Below are 16966 nucleotides of genomic sequence, written 5' to 3'. Positions count from 1 at the left end.
GGTTTTCTCCTGCAGAACGTGAACGATCGCACAGACGGGCAGCCTCAGACCAGGCCACTGTGTGATCGATCATCAAGAGAAAGCCCGCCCATCACCACATCTGAACCCGAACAACAGCATCCATGTCACCCAAGCTGAAGGATGACCACGCTTCCCCTACCCTCTCCCGGCCACAGAACTGACTTCTCCCAATCACCGTTCTCACCTGTCCCGAGCTGCCCCCCTGCACCACCACCATAGATGAGGTTTACTGAGACACCTGGTCACAGAATCACCTGCCCTTCCTCAGAGCAACCAATCCAGGGCAAAGCCCACCTCCCCAGACCCACCTGTCAGCCAGCAACACCCTCCCTCCCACAAACCCTAACGTCCCAGGTATTTCTCCTAGGCAACAAGCAATTCACCCACCTGTCCCCCATGGGGACGTTGTTCCTGGTCTTTGACTGAAAAACTTAAGACTATGAGAATCTTTAATGATTTAACATGGGGGATTCCACTAGTTTTGACGTGAGTGAGTGATTGAAGTCGCTCAGTTGTGTCCAACTCTTTGCGACCTCAGGGACTGCAGCATGCCAGGCCTCCCTGTCCATCACCAACTCCCGGAGTTTACTCAAACTCATGTTCATTGAGTTGGTGATGCCATCCAACCATCTCATCCTCTGTTGTTCCCTTCTCCTCCTGCCTTCAATCTTTCCCGGCATCAGGGTCTTTTCCAATGCTGCTGCTGCTGCTAAGTTGCTTCAGTCGAGTCCGACTCTCTGCGACCCCATAGACGGCAGCCCACCAGGCTTCTCTGTCCCTGGGATTTTCCAGGCAAGAATACTGGAGTGGGTTGTCATTTTCTTCTCCAGGAGATCTTCCCGACCCAGGGATTGAATCCAAATCTCCTGCATTGTAGGCAGACGCTTTACCATCTGAGCCACCAGGGAAGTCCCAATTTTGATGTGGCTTTAAGAAAGATTGGTTCCTTCCCCAAGGCTAGCAGAGCCCTGTTCAGTCTTAGAAATAGATAAACACATTTCTCTCTTTAGATGATGCCAGGCACTGTGAGTGTGAAGGCAGTAGCCGAGGACCCCCCAAGCCCCCCACCACCACACCAGCTTAGAGAAGGAAGCTGGTCTCCCAGGTTCCTGCCCAGGAATGCGGCCACCTCCCTTACCGGCAGGTAAGGGGAGGGGAAAACCAGATAGGCCCAGGTGCAGCTGGGGACAGCAGTATAGTTCAACTTTTTCAGATTACATTTCCCACAAAGCCTTAAGGGCCGACTAAATTAAAAACGAACAGCAGCAAGGACAAAAAGCCAGCCCCTAACTTGAGAAGGACAGAGCGCTGCCCAGTCCTTCCTGGTGGGAGGAGATGACTCCGCCAGGTCACACAGCCGGGCAAGGGCAGAGGCTTGTGGGGGCCGGGTGCCCATGACTTCCCATCCAGCTCTTCACAACGCCCCATGCTGTCTCCCTTGGACAAGGCAGGGGAATACCAGGTCGCTATGGGATTCAGGGGTTGACATTGGAGACCATAAAATCAACAGACACTGGTTGTCACTTGCCATTCAGAAGGATTGCAGGGTCTTCCCTGGTGGTCCAGAGACTAAGACTCCTCACTGCCTGTGCAGGAGGCCCAGGTTCGATTCGTGGTCGGGGAACTAGATCCCACAGGCTGCAGCTAAAGACCTGGCACGGTGAAATAAATACATAAAAGTAAAGTAAAAATTAAAAAAAAAGTTTGGGGAAACTGGAAGGTGCCCCAAGGAGAGCGCAGCGGGTAATGGCACAGACAGAATCTGGTATCAGGAGACCCGCTCCCCGCCCGGCTGCTTGCTTGCTGTGTGACTCTGCTTTCTCATCTGCATGGTGGAGATTAAAATCTCGGCCCCATCTAGCTCACAAAGCCATCGGAAGAAGGGAAGATGAGGATTGCCAAAGTGCCAAATTGGTATTGTTGTCATTCAGACTCAATTGTTGTCGAGTCCGACTCTTTGCAACCCCATGGACTGTAGCACGCCAGGCTCCTCTGTCCTCCACTAATTCCCAGAGCTTGCTCAAATTCATGTCAGCATTAGTTAACATTTTTTGCTGTCACTTTAGTTTTAAGACCTGGGGCCTGCCTTCAAGGAGTTCACAGACTGTTTCTTGTAAGAACAATGAAAGAGACAGCTTAGGTTCAGTGCCAGAGCAGTGGCATAGATAATGTATGCCCCAGTGGGCTGGGTGACCTGGATCATTTCCTTGAGGTCTTTTTTTTTTTTTTTTTTTTTTTGAGAAAGATCCTTAATTGCTTTACACAGCAGCAGAAAGTATGTATTATACATTGCATGTATGCAGGCTCAGTCAATAAGGCATGGCCAGCTATTTTGCAACCCCATGGACTGTAGCCCACCAGGCTCCTCTGACCACGTAATTGTCCAGGCAAGAGTACTGGAGTGGGTTGCCATTTCCTACTCCATCCTTGAGGTGTCTTGAAGAATGAGTGGACACTGGATGGGGGGCGGGGTGGGGGGGACAATGAGAGATGATTTCAGAAAGAGGATTCAGGGCCAAATTATGAAGGATGCCAGGCTCAAGAATCTGGCACTAGGGAGCCACTGAAATGTTTTTGAGGAGCAGTATGACAAGGGAGATGTTCTTAGAGATGTGACTCTAAGGGGTGGTTCAGAAGATGATCGAGGTGGGAAGAGGCTGCAGGGAAGCACAGAAGGGAAGAGCTGAGGGTGTGAACTAAAGAGAATATGCGAGGTGGGAGGACTGAAGAAAGAGGGGCCTTCACGGAGGAGCGGGTCTTGAGAGCCAGGAGCAATTCTCAGTTGACCAGCAGGGGGCGTGTGTGTAAAAGGGGTTTGAACTTTTAAAGCAGAATTGGGTTAAACTTGCCAAGTTATGTTAACTGAAGTGTTTTTCCAAGAACTGTTCAGTGAGGTCCTATCATTCATGGCTATGAAATCATACTGCTTCCATGTAACAACTATGTATCGAGAAAGTCACCGGTTTGCTTCAGTTCCTGAATCTTGTGCTCAGAGCAAGAATGAAAATAATTCTGGACTTCGTTGATAGTCCAGTGGCTAAGACTCCACGCTCCTACTGCAGGGGACCCAGTTCAACCTCTGGTCATGGAGCTAGATCCCACATACTGCAACTAAGACCCAGCACAGCCAAATAGGTATAAAAAAATAAATATTTTTTAAAAACGAAAATAAGTCAGGCTTATAGGCAATCTCTTCTCATATACAATCTTCCCCCAGGCAGAAGTGTCTCCACTGCAACCAGAATTCACCTGCTTTTCCACCTGTTGTTCAGTCACTAGGTCGTGTCCAATTTTGCAATACCGTGAACATGCCAGGCTTCCCTGTCCTTTACTGTCTCCCGAACTTTGCTCAAACTTATGTCCATTGAGTTGCTTTTCCATTAGCCAGGGGTCAAACCCCAGTCTCTTGCATTGTAGGCAGATTCTTTACGGACTGAGGTTGAACCCCGATCTCTTGCACTGCAGGCAGATTCTTTACTGACTGAACTACCAGGGAAGAAACTTTCCATTAAGTCACCCAACATTGAAGGAGCATTAGCGGTTTGACTGCCCTGGGTATGCGGGACACAGCCCCGAGCAAGACAGGGAAGTAAGTCTTTGCCCTGCAGAGTTCAGTTTGAAGGGGAGAGAGATGAGAAGGGAACATTCCCAGAGGTGGGTGAGATCAGAGGGCAGGCTGCTCCAGTGGACCCTCGGAGGGGACGTGAAGAGCCTGGAAAAAGCTGACTGTGACCCGGCAGAGGTTTTAGATGGGTGGGAGGCAGTGGTCGAGAGAGCCGGCTCTCTGGGTTGTGTCTGAATAGAGATGCTCAGGATTACGGGGCCAATATGATCTGCTGGGGGGCATGAGAGGGCTGGTTGCTGGGCACCGGTGATTTCTCCTGGTCTGCAAGGAGCTCGATCCCCATCTGGGTCTTGGTGACATGTCTAGGCTACTCAGGTCAGGCTGGGCCCCTCACCACAAGCTGACCCAATGGAAACCCTTGAAGATGTGTTTCAGCAAGAAGAACCATGAGAGACTTCCCCGGTGGTCCAGTGGCTAAGACTCCATGCCCGATGCAAGGGGCCTGGGTTCAAACCCTGGTCAGGGAACTAGATCCTGCATGCTGTAAATAAAAGATCTCTTTTGCTGCAACAAAGACCCTGCACATGGCAATGAAAGACCCCACATGGCAACAAAAAAACCCACATGCCACAACTAAGGCCTGGTGCAGCAGAATCAATGAATTAAAAAAAAAAGAAGAAGAACCAAGAGCTTTAGAGGCTGAAGCTGGCGGCTGTCTGGTCACTTTCTTCCCTTAGTCTTGACATTTCAGTTCTTCCTTTGATTGCACGAAACACTGCTTGTCTCCTTCCTGTGATTCCACTACTGTTTTTAGTCAGCTACATACAGTTGGCCACAGTTCAAAGAATTTTAACCTGTACAAGTTCACTCAGGTTACAGTCTGGAGAACAGACGGGAGAAGGGTCATCCATACAACAGATGGTAGTGTTTTGTAGAAAAAAGAGGTGTTTGGAAGTAACGTTGGCAGGACTTGGTGGGGAGGATGAGTGAGGAGGGGACGTGAGAACTCAGGTTTCTGGAAGGAGGTACCGTTCATGCAGGGCTGAAGGGAAGATGATGACTTTTGTTTTAGAGATGTCGAGCTTGAGGAATCTTGGGGACACTCCAGTGGGATGTCAGGTTGGCCCTCAAGGATCTGCAGTTGGACTGTGACGTAGAACCGAGGACCAATGGCATGCAGCTGGAAAGGGATGCTCCCGTAGATTGTCCGAGGGTGGGGGCCCCAAGGAGCAATAAGAAGAGGGCAGAAAGGAGCAGGCAGAGAGGAGCAAGGCCTCTCTTGGAAGGCTCAGCATCTCAGGGAAGCCAGGATGCAGGAATGAGTGGCCAGATCTTCATGCAATTATTGAGCTCAGTCTTGAGGGGCTCTGGGACTTCACAAGCAGGGACTGTGATGGGCCTGGGGACAGCAGGGGCAAAGTGCAGCAGGGAAATCCAAGAGGAAGTGGATCAGCCATGAAGGCAGATCTTCCAAGTAGGGGGGGGGGGGGGGTAGGGAGAGAAGTGAGAGAAGGAGTCTCCGAAGGGTTGTGCCCGAGCTGAAGACTTACTTTCATAGGCTTCCTTCCTTCCTTGCCCCATTCCACTGGTCTTTATTGGGTACTCACTGTGTACCTTAGCTGTTTGAGTCCTGGGGACACTTTGCTAAACAAGATGGGTCAGTCCTGGTTAGCACGGAACATAAAATCCAGCCAGTGCTAGAGGAGAAAGCATCTTTCTTTAACAGTTTTATTGAGGTCTAATTTACATACCAGGGCTTCCTTGGTGACTCAGCAGTAAAGAATCCACCTGCTAATGCAGAAGGCCCGTGTTCCACCCCTGAGACAGGAGGAGCCCCCGAAGAAGAAAATGGCAAACCACTCCAGTATTCTTGCCTGGAGAATCCCTTGGACCGAGGAGCCTGGTGGGCTACAGTACATGGGGTAGCAAAGAGTCAGAGGTGACTTAGTGACCTAATGACAATAATAACAGTTTACATATCATGTATCTGTGTTTAGTCGCTCAGTCATGTCCAACTCTTTGTGGCCCCATGGATTGTCACACACCAGAGTCCTCTGTCCATGGGGTTCTCTAGGCAAGAATACTGGAGTGGGTGGCCAGGCCCTCCTTCAGGGGATCTTCCTGACCCAGGGATTGAAGCCAGGTCTCCCACACACTCATTTTAAGTGAATAATTCAGTGATCTCTAGCAAATTTACAGAGTCGTACAGTGATCATCAGAATCCAGTTTAACAACATCTTCATCACCCCCGACAAGATCTCTCAGGCCCATTTGCAAAAACCCCTTACTTGTACTTCTAGCTTTTAGCAACCACTAATCTCTTTCTGTTTCTACAGACTCGTCTTTTTTGAACATTTAATATAAGTGGAATCTAATAGCATGTGGGATTTTGGTTTGTTTGCCTGCTTCATCTTGTTTCTTTCCCTTAGCATCACATTTTTTGAGGTCCATGCATGTTGCAGTGTATTTTAGCATTTCATTTCTTTTTATTCATGAATGATATTTCATTGTATGACTAGATGCACCACATTCTATTTACCCATTACCACGTAGATGACATTTGAGTTGCTTTCACTTCCTAGTCACCATGAGTAACGATGCTGTGAACATTTGTGTATAAGTTTTTATATGGGCAAGTGTTTTCCTTTCTCTTGGGTGGATATGTAGGCTGCTAAGTCATAGGTGTATATGTGTGTGTGTGTGTTAGTTGCTCAGTTGTGTCCGACTCTTTGTGACACCATGGACTGTAACCCGCCAGGCTCCACTGCCCATGGAATTTTCCAGGCAGGAATACTGGAGTTGGTAGCCATTCCCTTCTCCAGGGTATCTTCCAGACCCAGTGGTCAAACTCAGGTCTCCCAAATTGCAGGCAAATTCTTTACCATCCAAGCCACCAGGGAAGCCCAGGCCATAGGTAAATGTATGTTTAAATTTTGGGGAAACTGCCAAAGCATTTTCCAAAGCAATTGCACCATTTTACGTTCCTACCAGCAGTGTGTGAGGGTTCCAGTTTCTCCGCATCAGGTGTAACACGTATTATTTGTCTTTTTAGTTGTAGCCATCCTGTGGATGTGATGTGGGGTCTCATTGTGGCTTTGATTTGCATTTCCCTGATGACTAATGATGTTGAGCATCTTTTCATGTGTTGATGGACCGACCATTTTTCTGTCTTCTTGGTAGAAACTGTTTTAAAGAGGTAAATTTTCCATTCCCCCTAGGAGATTGGACTTTTCTGATTCTGTGAAGAGCTCTTGGCTCTTCCATGAAAACTTTTCTGATTCTCTTGTCTACGCTGGTCTTCGCTTTCTCTTAAATTTTAAAGCAAAAGTCAGAGCATATCTGAGGCTTCAGGCCCTCCCAGAAAACTTCCCCTGTAATTTAAAGTTAACTCAAGCTCTAGTCTTGTTTCCCACCAAGCTCTCCCTTCTGTCATTTTGCAGGAGCCGCAGTGATCTTTGAGGATTTCATGTTCAACCCTGCCTCAGGGCCTTTGCACTGGTGGGCCCCTCTATCTGGAATTCCCTTCCCTTTGATCTCCATGGGACCAGTTCCATCTGATCACTTGGAGTATTTTCTCGGAGAAACTTTCCTGATTATCAGTCTCTTATCATCTTTTTTGACTTTTTTCAAAGCACTGATTACTAGGCAAAGTTATCTTAGGTATTTCCATGCTCTTCTACTTTCTCCGTTACAAAACTATCAACTCCGCAAGGGCAAAACAACCTCTGCCTGACCTGATCGGTATGGCACGTAGAGAATCTCATGGAAAGAGGAGCCTAGAGGGCTACAGTCCATGTGGTCACAGTCTGGCCCGACTGAGCGTGCACACCCATTTCTGGAGAAGGGGGAGAGTCATTTCAGGGCCTGGGGAGGGAAGAGAGCAGAGTGCCTGTGCCAGCCTGGCATGGCTGGTGGGCAGCGGACAGGCCAGGCTCCAGGACGCTGAGAGCTCATCCTCTGTTCACTGGCTGAGTTGAGTGTCCCTCCCCCCAGAGGGGCTTGTCATCTCATTCACCACAGTACCCAGAACAGTGGCCAGTGGGTAGCAGGTGTTCAATAAGCCTTTGACTTCAAAGCCTGACTCTGGAATCTGAGTTTGGAGGCGGAAGGGAGGCCCTGCCCCCTGACTGGCCGTGTGACCGTGGGTCTGCTCCTGCCCACCTCTGAGTCTGCCTCCTTGTCTTCATAGCATGCATGAGAGCATGAGGGTGAAGGCCATCCTTCCTTGCCAGGTGGAAAGAGGCCGTGATCGAGCTTGTGCACCTGGGCCTGGCGGCTATTTTTAGCAGTAATGACGATCACACAGCTTTGTTCTTGGATCTGCCTCCTCTGTTCCCACTGTCCCCAGGGCAGCAGGCTCCAGACCCTACCCGCGGGAGAGCAGGAAACGTGGGCGAGCGCCAGGGGAGGGTGACCAGGCAGAGGCCTGGGTTGGGTGAAGGCTGAGTCACAGCCGTAAAGACTTGGGGGACGGGGGTGTCACGGTGACAGTACGTTCACTTCCTGACAGGAGGGTGCCGCGTCTCATGCCTCCAGGCGACTGAGCCCAAACAGAAAGGCTTTGAGAAAGTGAGGAAACTGGAGGATGGACGAATGGAAATTTTTAATGAACAGCCGCCCAGGAATCCCTTCAGCCTGGAAGCATCTTTGGGATGTCAGCTCCAGCACCTGGAAAGATCTGTCCCTTGGCCTGGAGTAGGTTTCCTACTTGTAGATACGGTAGGAAACCTTTGGGCATCCTTCTTCCCCAGCCATTCAGGTCCCGTCCCAGCCTCACAGTTCTGCCTGGGGACCACAGTGCTGTTCCTACAATCTGACATCCTCTCCTCCCCTCGTCCCACCCATCGAAATCCTGCCCATTCCCGAGACCCAGTTAAAGCTCCATGTCCTTGAGGCTTTAAACCATTTTCTGGTCCAGCGCCGGCCACTCTCATCTGCCTGCCCTTCATTTTTCAGTTCACGCTTAACTCAGTCTCACCTCTCTCTCCTCTCACTAAATCATCCTGCCCTTTCCCCCCAGCTTAAGTATGAGTCTGGTGACCTCAAACATTTTCTTTTTTTTTTTTTTTTTTTTTTTTTTAAATATTATTTTATTAGTTGGAGGCCAATCACTTTACAACATTTCAGTGGGTTTTGTCATACATTGACATGAATCAGCCATATAGTTACACGTATTCCCCATCCCAATCCCCCCTCCCACCTCCCTCCCCACCCGACTCCTCAGGGTCCTCCCAGTGCACCAGGCCCGAGCACCTGACTCATGTATCCCACCTGGGCTGGTGGTCCGTTTGACCTCAAACATTTTCATATAACTCCTCACATGTTTATCCAAATTTCTCATAAATGCTTTTTCTGATCTCAGATTTCAATGACACGAAAGCCTGTAAATACGAAACAATTCCTTACTGGAAAAAAAAAATCACCATTCCTTGATATTTTCCCAAATGAGAGCTTGTTCTTGCTGTTCAGTCACTCATTTGTGTCCAACTCTGTGACCCCATCGTCTGCAGCACACCAGGCTCCTCTGTTCTTCTCTGTCTCCCAGAGTTGGCTCAAATTCATGTACATTGAGTCAGTGACGCCATCCCAACATCTCATCCTCTGTCGTCCCCTTCTTCTCCTGCTCTCAATCTCTCCCAGAATCAGGGCCTTTCCCAATGAGTCATCTTTTTGCATCAGGTGGCCAAAGTATTAGAGCTTCAGCTTCAGCATCAGTCTTTCTAATGAATATTCAGTGTTGATTTCCTTTAGGATTGATTGGTTTGATCTCCTTCTCCAGCACCATAGTTCAAAAGCATCAATTTTTCAGTACTCAGCCTTCTTTATGATCCAACTCTCATATCTGTACATCACTACTTGGAAAACCAGAGCTTTGACTAGATGGACCTTTGTTGGCAAGTGATATCTCTGCTTTTTAATACATTGTCTCAGTTTGTCATAATTTTCCTCCCAAGGAGCAAGCGTCTTTTAATTTCATGGCTGCAGTCACCATCCGCAGTGATTTTGGAACCCATGAAGATAAAACCTGTCACTGTTTCCACCTTTCCCCCTTCTATGTGCCATGAAGTGATGGGACTGGGTGCCATGATCTGTTTTTTGAATGTTGAGTTTTAAGCTAGCTTAAGCCTATGACCTTGACCAAGTCATCTTATCCCCCTGAGCCTCAGTTTCCCCAAAGTGCAAAGTGGAGTTGGTGTATGGAAGCAGGAGTTCTCACATATAAAGCACCATCCTGGGGCTGTCCCCATGGAAAGGGGTCCTTTGGGTGGCAGCTGTGATTGATATTGAGGGCTGGGAGAAGTCAGGGCCAGTTCAGCCCCCTCGGGTCCTCCCCAGGCACCCAGCAGGTGGTATGTCCAGCAGGTGCAGAGTGAAGACTGCCTGAATGAGGGAGCGATAGCAGTCTCCCAGGCCTGGTCCCCAGGAGGGCCTGGCTCAGGGTGCCTGCTGTCTGGGTACCTAACAAGAAAGCTGTGACCTGTAATTAGCAGGGCTGGGCTTGGCAGGCTGGCTGTCCCCAGGGCCCACACGATACTCCTATCAGCCTCAATGAGTGCTCGCGTGAAATCTGAAACCTGAGCCACGGGCTGGAACCAGTTACACAGAGAACAGAGTTGTCACAACAGGAAGGGTGTGTTCAGAGGGACAGTGGGAGGAGCCTTGGCTCTGCTGTCTTATACCCCAGGCCACCCAGGAGGTGCCAGGACCCACATACCCAGAGGACGGCTCCCAGGAGCAGGCCCTCAGCTGGACACCCCTGACCTTGGTCTTGAACTGTCAGGAGGGATGTTTCGCTCCAGCCTTTAAGGATCTCCATGTGCTCCACCGTCTCAGGCTGACAACCCTGCACCCACGGCTCCCATGACTTGCCCTTCAGTCGTGTCCTTCCAAGCCCCGCCCTGCCAATCTTTCAGAGTCTGCTGAAATGCTGCTTTTCTTGGGAGCCCTCCGGAACCCCTCCGGGACCGGCAGGGCACTACTTGGACCCTTCAAGATCATTGTTCACAGTCTCCCCTCTCTGGCCCCCACTAGCATGAGTTGCTGGAAAGTGGGGAAAGTGTTATTTTTCATTCATGCCCAGCTCGGTACCTGGTATCCTGTGTCTGCTGTGTCAGACGGAGAGAAAGACTTGATGCAGGGAAGGAAGGAAGGAGTCAGAAAGCCCGGGTTTGAGAGGGTCTCTGGCCCTGATGGATGGAAAACCTCCAGCAGCTCATCAGAATTTCCTGGGCCTCTGCTTCCTCACCTTAGGAAGACTCTTCTGCTCATCCTTTGGGGTCTTCCAGCTTTGATGTTCTGTGGTCCCCAAAGCAGCCTCCTCCTGCCAGTCTCTCCCACCCACCCCACTCCTTGCCCAGTACACTTCAGTGTGAAATTATCACCCCTCTGCCTGTTACCCAGCAGACCACACATTCTGAGCTGCTGTCCATCAATCCTAGAGAAGAAAAGGAACAGTCCTTCATCACATACTCCTGCCTCGTGGTGTACACAGCTCCACTCAGACGGTTCAAAACCCATCCAGGATCCACCCTGGCAGGCTCTGGTGTGGATTGACCATTTGCTGCCCAGACCCAGAGAAAGTAGGTGACCATGGGCAGTCCACCGGGCATAGGAACTGCTTGAACTTGACCTAGGGTTGGCCCCTCCCACCCCCTGCTGCCAGTGGGGCTGTCTGGCTTTCAGGCGGGTCTCAGACTTGGTTGGAGGCTCCCAATGAGTGAGAAGGATGGACAAGAGATGAGGCGGGGGCAGGAACGGGGTCCAGGGAGGAGCAGAGGGTTGTGGGAATGGGAACAGGGCACCAGGGTGGGATGGCCTGTGATCTGGAGGGATGGTGCCCGCATCCCTTTGCAGGTGATAATGCCAGTGGGCCTGGCACTCACCTGGGTGGGAAATCTGCCTTCCCTGCATCATGTCCACTCTCAGGAGCAGCATCCATGGCTCTGCTCCTTGTGGGGCAGGGAGTGCAGGAGAGGGAGAGGGAGCTGGCATGTCTGCTGGGGCCTGCCAGGCTCCTCCCTCTCCTTTACAGATGAGGATGTGCCCGACCCTGTGGCCCAAGGCCCGCAGCATCGTTGGTCGGGTGAGTGCCTCTGTTGCACCGGGCACCATGCAAGTCTTTTTCATCTATTAATATGTTTAATTACTCTACCCCTCCCACCCCATCTAGTAGGGGTTAGCCACTGTTTCTCTGTCCAGATGAGGACACTAAGGCCGGGAAGTGAGGTGACATGCCCAAACCTGTAAACCTAAACCTGCTTTAAAAAAAAAAAAAAAAGAAAAGAAAGAAAAAATGCTGCAATAACAAAGCAAAAAAGAACAATGAACCCCTGAGCCTTTGACTGAGTCCTAGGCTTGATTAATTGCTGGGGGTGGGGGGGTAGAATCCTTTTTTAGCAAAAGATAAAACTGGACCTGTGGTGCTAAGACTTCTCCTCTTTTCCTCTGCCACCAGGAAGGGACTGGGACCCAATTAAATGTTTAACCAGAGTTGGGGTGGGAGCTGGACTGCAGTGCTACTTCTTGTACCACTGCCGGGATAGTGGCATACAGTCACCTCAATCCCAAGCCCTGGCTGGGGAGGGAGTCCTAAGTTCAGCCCACCTGGTACCCACATCCACCCAGGCAAGATGCAGACACCTCCAAGGCAGAGCCCCTGTCCAGCATTCCCGGATGGTAATTCAACAAGTCAGGCACAGATACACAGATGAAGGTCACTTCTAGTCAGGAGAACCTTTGGTAATAGCTGGTCTGGGAGCCAAGAACAACCCTTGATAGCTCCCCACTGTCTCCAACTGTGATTTCAAACCCTCTTTATGTTTTTAATGGTGGGAGTCTTTCCATAATATCCTATATGTAACCAATAGCAACATTTTATTGCTGTACATTCATTTTATAAGTATTGGTACAACTTCTTTTATAAATTCAAATTTGTAACATTTAAGTATTTGTTATACAACTAACCAACAAGAGCAAGGTCACTTCAAATGAAAAGAATTATGTGTTGATTGATTGATTTGACTGTGCCTGGTCTTAGCTGCAGCACATTGGATCTTCTATCTTTGTTGTGGGATGCAGGATCTAATTCCTTGACCAGGGATGGAACCTGGGTTCCTTGCATTGGAAGCCCAGAGTCTTAACCACTGGACTACCTAGGAAGTCCCACAGATGTCACTTTTTTGATGAATATGCATTTTGAGACTGCTCCAGTTTTTCAAAATCAGTTAGCTTCAGTATCTAATTTTATTTTGTATCAAGGAAATCTGGATTCACATTAGTAGAGAAGCATGATATCGCAAACAAAATCTTGTTTTACAATCATAGGGTGACTTTCAGTTTATCTGATCCAGGAGCCTGAAAGGCATAAGATGATACTTCGCATTCAGAATGACTTCACTGTGGTGTTCAGGACCTCATCCTCCTGAAATGCAGGGACTCAAGGAAGGAGTACCTGAGGGAGTTCAAATCTTTATCACATGGTAGAAAATACTTTACAATGTATCACATATGAAGTCTGGGCAGGACAGGTCTTCTGTCAGAGTTTCAAAACACCCAACTTGAAAGTATTGGTTTCATTGTTGATACTTTCTCCACTTTGGCACCAATGGCAACAATGTAACCCTGTCCACTTAGAAAAAGTTAGAGTTCTCAGTCAGCACCCAGAATAGTGCTTTAGACTGTGTGAGGCAGAAGAATCAACGGAGGGACTTGTGGAAAATGGGATGATTCCAATGCAGAGCATCCTGGAGATGCCCACTTTGGGAAATGCTGTCCAGGTGATGCTGACCATATCCTGCTGACTTTGAAAGGGAGTGGTTTCCAGACCCAGGTGTCTTGCCCAGTGGGGTTGACTTGAGTGTGGCAGGTAAGAGGGGAGCCCTGTACTTGCTGGTACACCTGTATGTGAGCAGACGTGCACAGGCCAGCATGGAGCAAAGCTAATCAAAGGAAGAAAGGCCGGGGTAGCTGCCTCCTAGTCAATGACACATTTATAAGGAATTCAGATCTTTACACAACTTGGCAGGGAGCACTTCATTCCAAGGTGTATCCAGAGATGTGTTCTCTGGCCCCAACAGTTAACACTCTGATGTCTCCAGAGTATTAGCACTTGGTGCACAGTACATGTTCTTGTTTTGTTTTGTTTTTTAATCACATGTTTTTGTTTTGTTTTGTTTGCAGTGAGCTTGGCTTGAGGGATCTCAGTTCCCAGGTTGGGGATCAAACCATCAACCCCTGCAGTGGAAGCTCAGTCTTAACCACTGGACCACCAAGGAAGTCCCAACCACATTTCTTTTTTTTTTTTTTTTTTTTTTTTTTTGCTGGGTTCAAACCATTTTAGCCAGGGGCTTCAGGAGAGGGTCGAAGTGCTGGGAGGACAATGAAATCCAAAGTCCTTCTTCAGGCCATCTGCTCAGCTTCTCAGCTGCTGAAAGGCCAATCACAAATTTTTAAAAAGAATACTTTTACAAACTGCAAAGAGGTCCTTGTAAAACACTTAACAGCCACTGACTGTACCAGCTATGTCCTAAGAGAGTCATAGGAGTGACCTCAAGAATCCTGGCAATTTCTCTAAACACTAGACTCTGTGATTATGCCCATTTTACAGTTGAGAAAACTGAGACCTGGAGTGGCAAAACAGATTGCCAGAATTGCATGGCTACTCACTGCTCAGCTGCATGCTCCAGCCAAGAAGAACCCACCTGTCTCCCTGGACAGCAGGATCTCTTGCCTCTGGGCCTTTGCTCATCCTTTCCATTCATCTTGGCTCAGTTAAATATCACTGCCTTCAATATGGCAGGGCTTCCCCAGTGGCTCAGTAGTAAAGAATCTGTCTGCAATACAGGAGACACGGGAGAGTTAGGTTCAATCCCTGGGCCAGGAAGATCTCCTGCAGAAGGAAATGGCAACCCATTTATAGTATTCTTGTCTGGGAAATCCCATGGACAGAGGAACCTTTGGGCTATAGTCCAAGGGGTCGCAAAGAGCTGGACAGGACTGAGTGACTGAACACTCACACACTCAATATGGTGACCCTCTGGGGATCACTGAGAGGCCTTTTCTAGGTCTGATGTCCTTGCTGGGTCTTCCTGGAAGCAAGACAGAACTCAAGTCCATCCCAGCCTGAATCCACCCTATTCCCTGTCCTGCACATTCTCTAAACATTGTAATTATCAATCAAATAAGTATCTATAACAGATTTTGAATTTTTTTTTCTTGGAAGATGTACCTGTACCACTGTACAATAACTGTATCTGGACATTTTAATTTTTTTGGAGACTGTTTTATTCTCTGTGAAACTATTTTTAAAATTATTTTATTCATTTGATTGGGTGCAGTGGTAGGGAATCCATTTGCCAATGCAGGGGACACAAGAGATGCAGTTTGGATCCCTGGGCCAAGAAAATTCTCTGGAGGAGGGCTTAGCAACCCACTCCAGTATTCTTGCCTGGAGAATCCCATGGAAAGAGGAGCCTGGTGGGCTACAGTCCACGGGTCACGAAGAGTCAGACATGACTGAAGTGACAGCACCATTTATTTGACTGCACCGGATCTTAGTTGCAAGATGTGGGATTTAGTTCCCTAACCAGGGATTGAACCTGGGTCCCTTGCAATGGCAGTGCAAAGTCTTAGCCACTGAACCACCAGAGAAGTCCCTGTGAAAGTAGGTTTTAACTTGGGCTGCCTGTTTATCCCAGTTGTTTAGTGGGAAATGGCTAATAAAGGACCCATCAGCATTTGCCCCAGACTTAGGTAATGAGCATGTTTTGCGAGGAGGAGGGAGCCAAATGACAGTGACAGAGCGCAACTACATTAACTGATGAGATGTCAAACACCCACACCTGCACAGCCAGAGCAGCTCCCCTCGCTTTCACCTGATCGGCCCCACTCACTCCTCACCCTGTGTGGTGGGGGGCCCTGTCATCGCCCGCATGCTAAAAACTGAGACACAGAGGTATAGAGAGCAGCAGTGACGTGCTCAAGGAGCAGAGGCAGGATGGCGCTTCAGGGCTGTTTGGATCTGATAGGAGGGGGCTGGATGCAACATTGTGAAATTTCTGTGGGGGTCAAAGTTGGAATGTTCACAGAATGGAAAGGAAAGCTCTCTTGGGAAAAATCCTCTGATAAGCTGTGGGGACAGAGGTGAGACTCAAAGAGCTGATCAGCCTCAAACTGCTGGGGAAAGCAATGATAGGAATTTTGTTTTTGTCTTTAGAAGAGAGGAGAGAGAAGAGAAGAGAAGGGAGCCAGAGGCCAGAGGCCTGCCTTGGTCAGGTGGCCAGGTAGTGGCTTCAGGGTCAAGAGGCCAAAAGGGCTCAGGAGGTGTCTTGTGTTGCCAGGCAGTGCCAGGTTTGATGCCTCCCCGTGGGGTCCGGGCTGCAGGAACCCCTGCTGGCCTCCCCAGAGTGTGGTGTGAAGGGGGACTCGGTGAGTGTGTGCAGCTGGAGATGGGATGATGACAAGGACCAGCGGGCATGTGGGAAAGAGCAGGAGGCTGGAGGGAGGGGCGGTGGGGACTTGTTCAGAAACCAGGGACTGACTTTGGATCTTCACAGTTAAAGTGGTGCAAACCGAAATTTACCCAGATCTCAGAGGCCTAGGAGACCTCAGCTGAGGACTGGGTTCTGTACATGTGACCCAGAGGTGTTCTGGGTGGCAGAGTGGCCCCTGTGGGCTGAGTCCTGGAGAATGGTGGGGACTTCTTGACAGTAGCTGGATCTGGCACAGCATGGTGGTGGCCTGTCTTTCCCTCTTTCTCAATGATTATTATCACAAGCACATTGCAACCAAACAAATACTTTAGAAAGGGAAAAATCCCCACTCTGTTTCTGTCGACTAGTCTTCTAGTCCTTGTGCAAACACAGTAGCAGTTTTAAGAGTCCCTGCCATTTCCTATCCGGCTTTTCCTTTTAGCATTTTAGTTTAAGCGTTTTTCCATATTGCAGCACCATCGCCCGACTGAATTTCAAGGCGGTTGTTGTGGAACCAGTACAGGCCTGGGGTACTGCTGACCCTGCTTCTGCCATTTATTTACTGTTTACCCTGGTTCGCCGCCCCACTAGGAAGTTACTTGGCCTGGGATCCCCAAACCTTCGCTCGAGCTCCGGACACGCGCATGCGCGACCACACACCGCTCTCTATCCTGCTTTTAAAAACTAAGCCGGCTCAAGTGAATCTAAGAAGCCCTGATGACACTGGCGTCTGTGAGTGCCGTCGGAAAGGAAACTTTCAGAAAGACTACCTTCCCTGAATTCCCATTAAGCGCGGTGCCACCCTCCCTCGGTCCCCATCTCGGCGCGCCCGCAAAGCTGAAACACTTCTGGCTCCTGGGAGAAAGTCTCACGGACCCACAGTTTTGGAGCAACTCGGGGAAATTGACCC

General features: G+C 49.3%; 1 non-coding gene across 1 annotated transcript; it reads right to left on the bottom strand.

Annotated features, from left to right (window-relative positions):
- Positions 1 to 15162: 15162 nt before the first annotated feature.
- TRNAG-GCC (transfer RNA glycine (anticodon GCC)) lies at positions 15163 to 15235 on the bottom strand. Its single transcript has one exon. It is a non-coding gene; the product is annotated as a tRNA-Gly (tRNA).
- Between the last annotated feature and the right edge of the window lie 1731 nt (positions 15236 to 16966).

This window comes from Muntiacus reevesi, chromosome 1 (genome assembly GCF_963930625.1).
Source record: "Muntiacus reevesi chromosome 1, mMunRee1.1, whole genome shotgun sequence".
Classification (NCBI taxonomy): Eukaryota; Metazoa; Chordata; class Mammalia; order Artiodactyla; family Cervidae; genus Muntiacus; species Muntiacus reevesi.
Note: the sequence above shows the minus strand (reverse complement) of the source record. Positions and strands in the feature narration are given on the sequence as shown.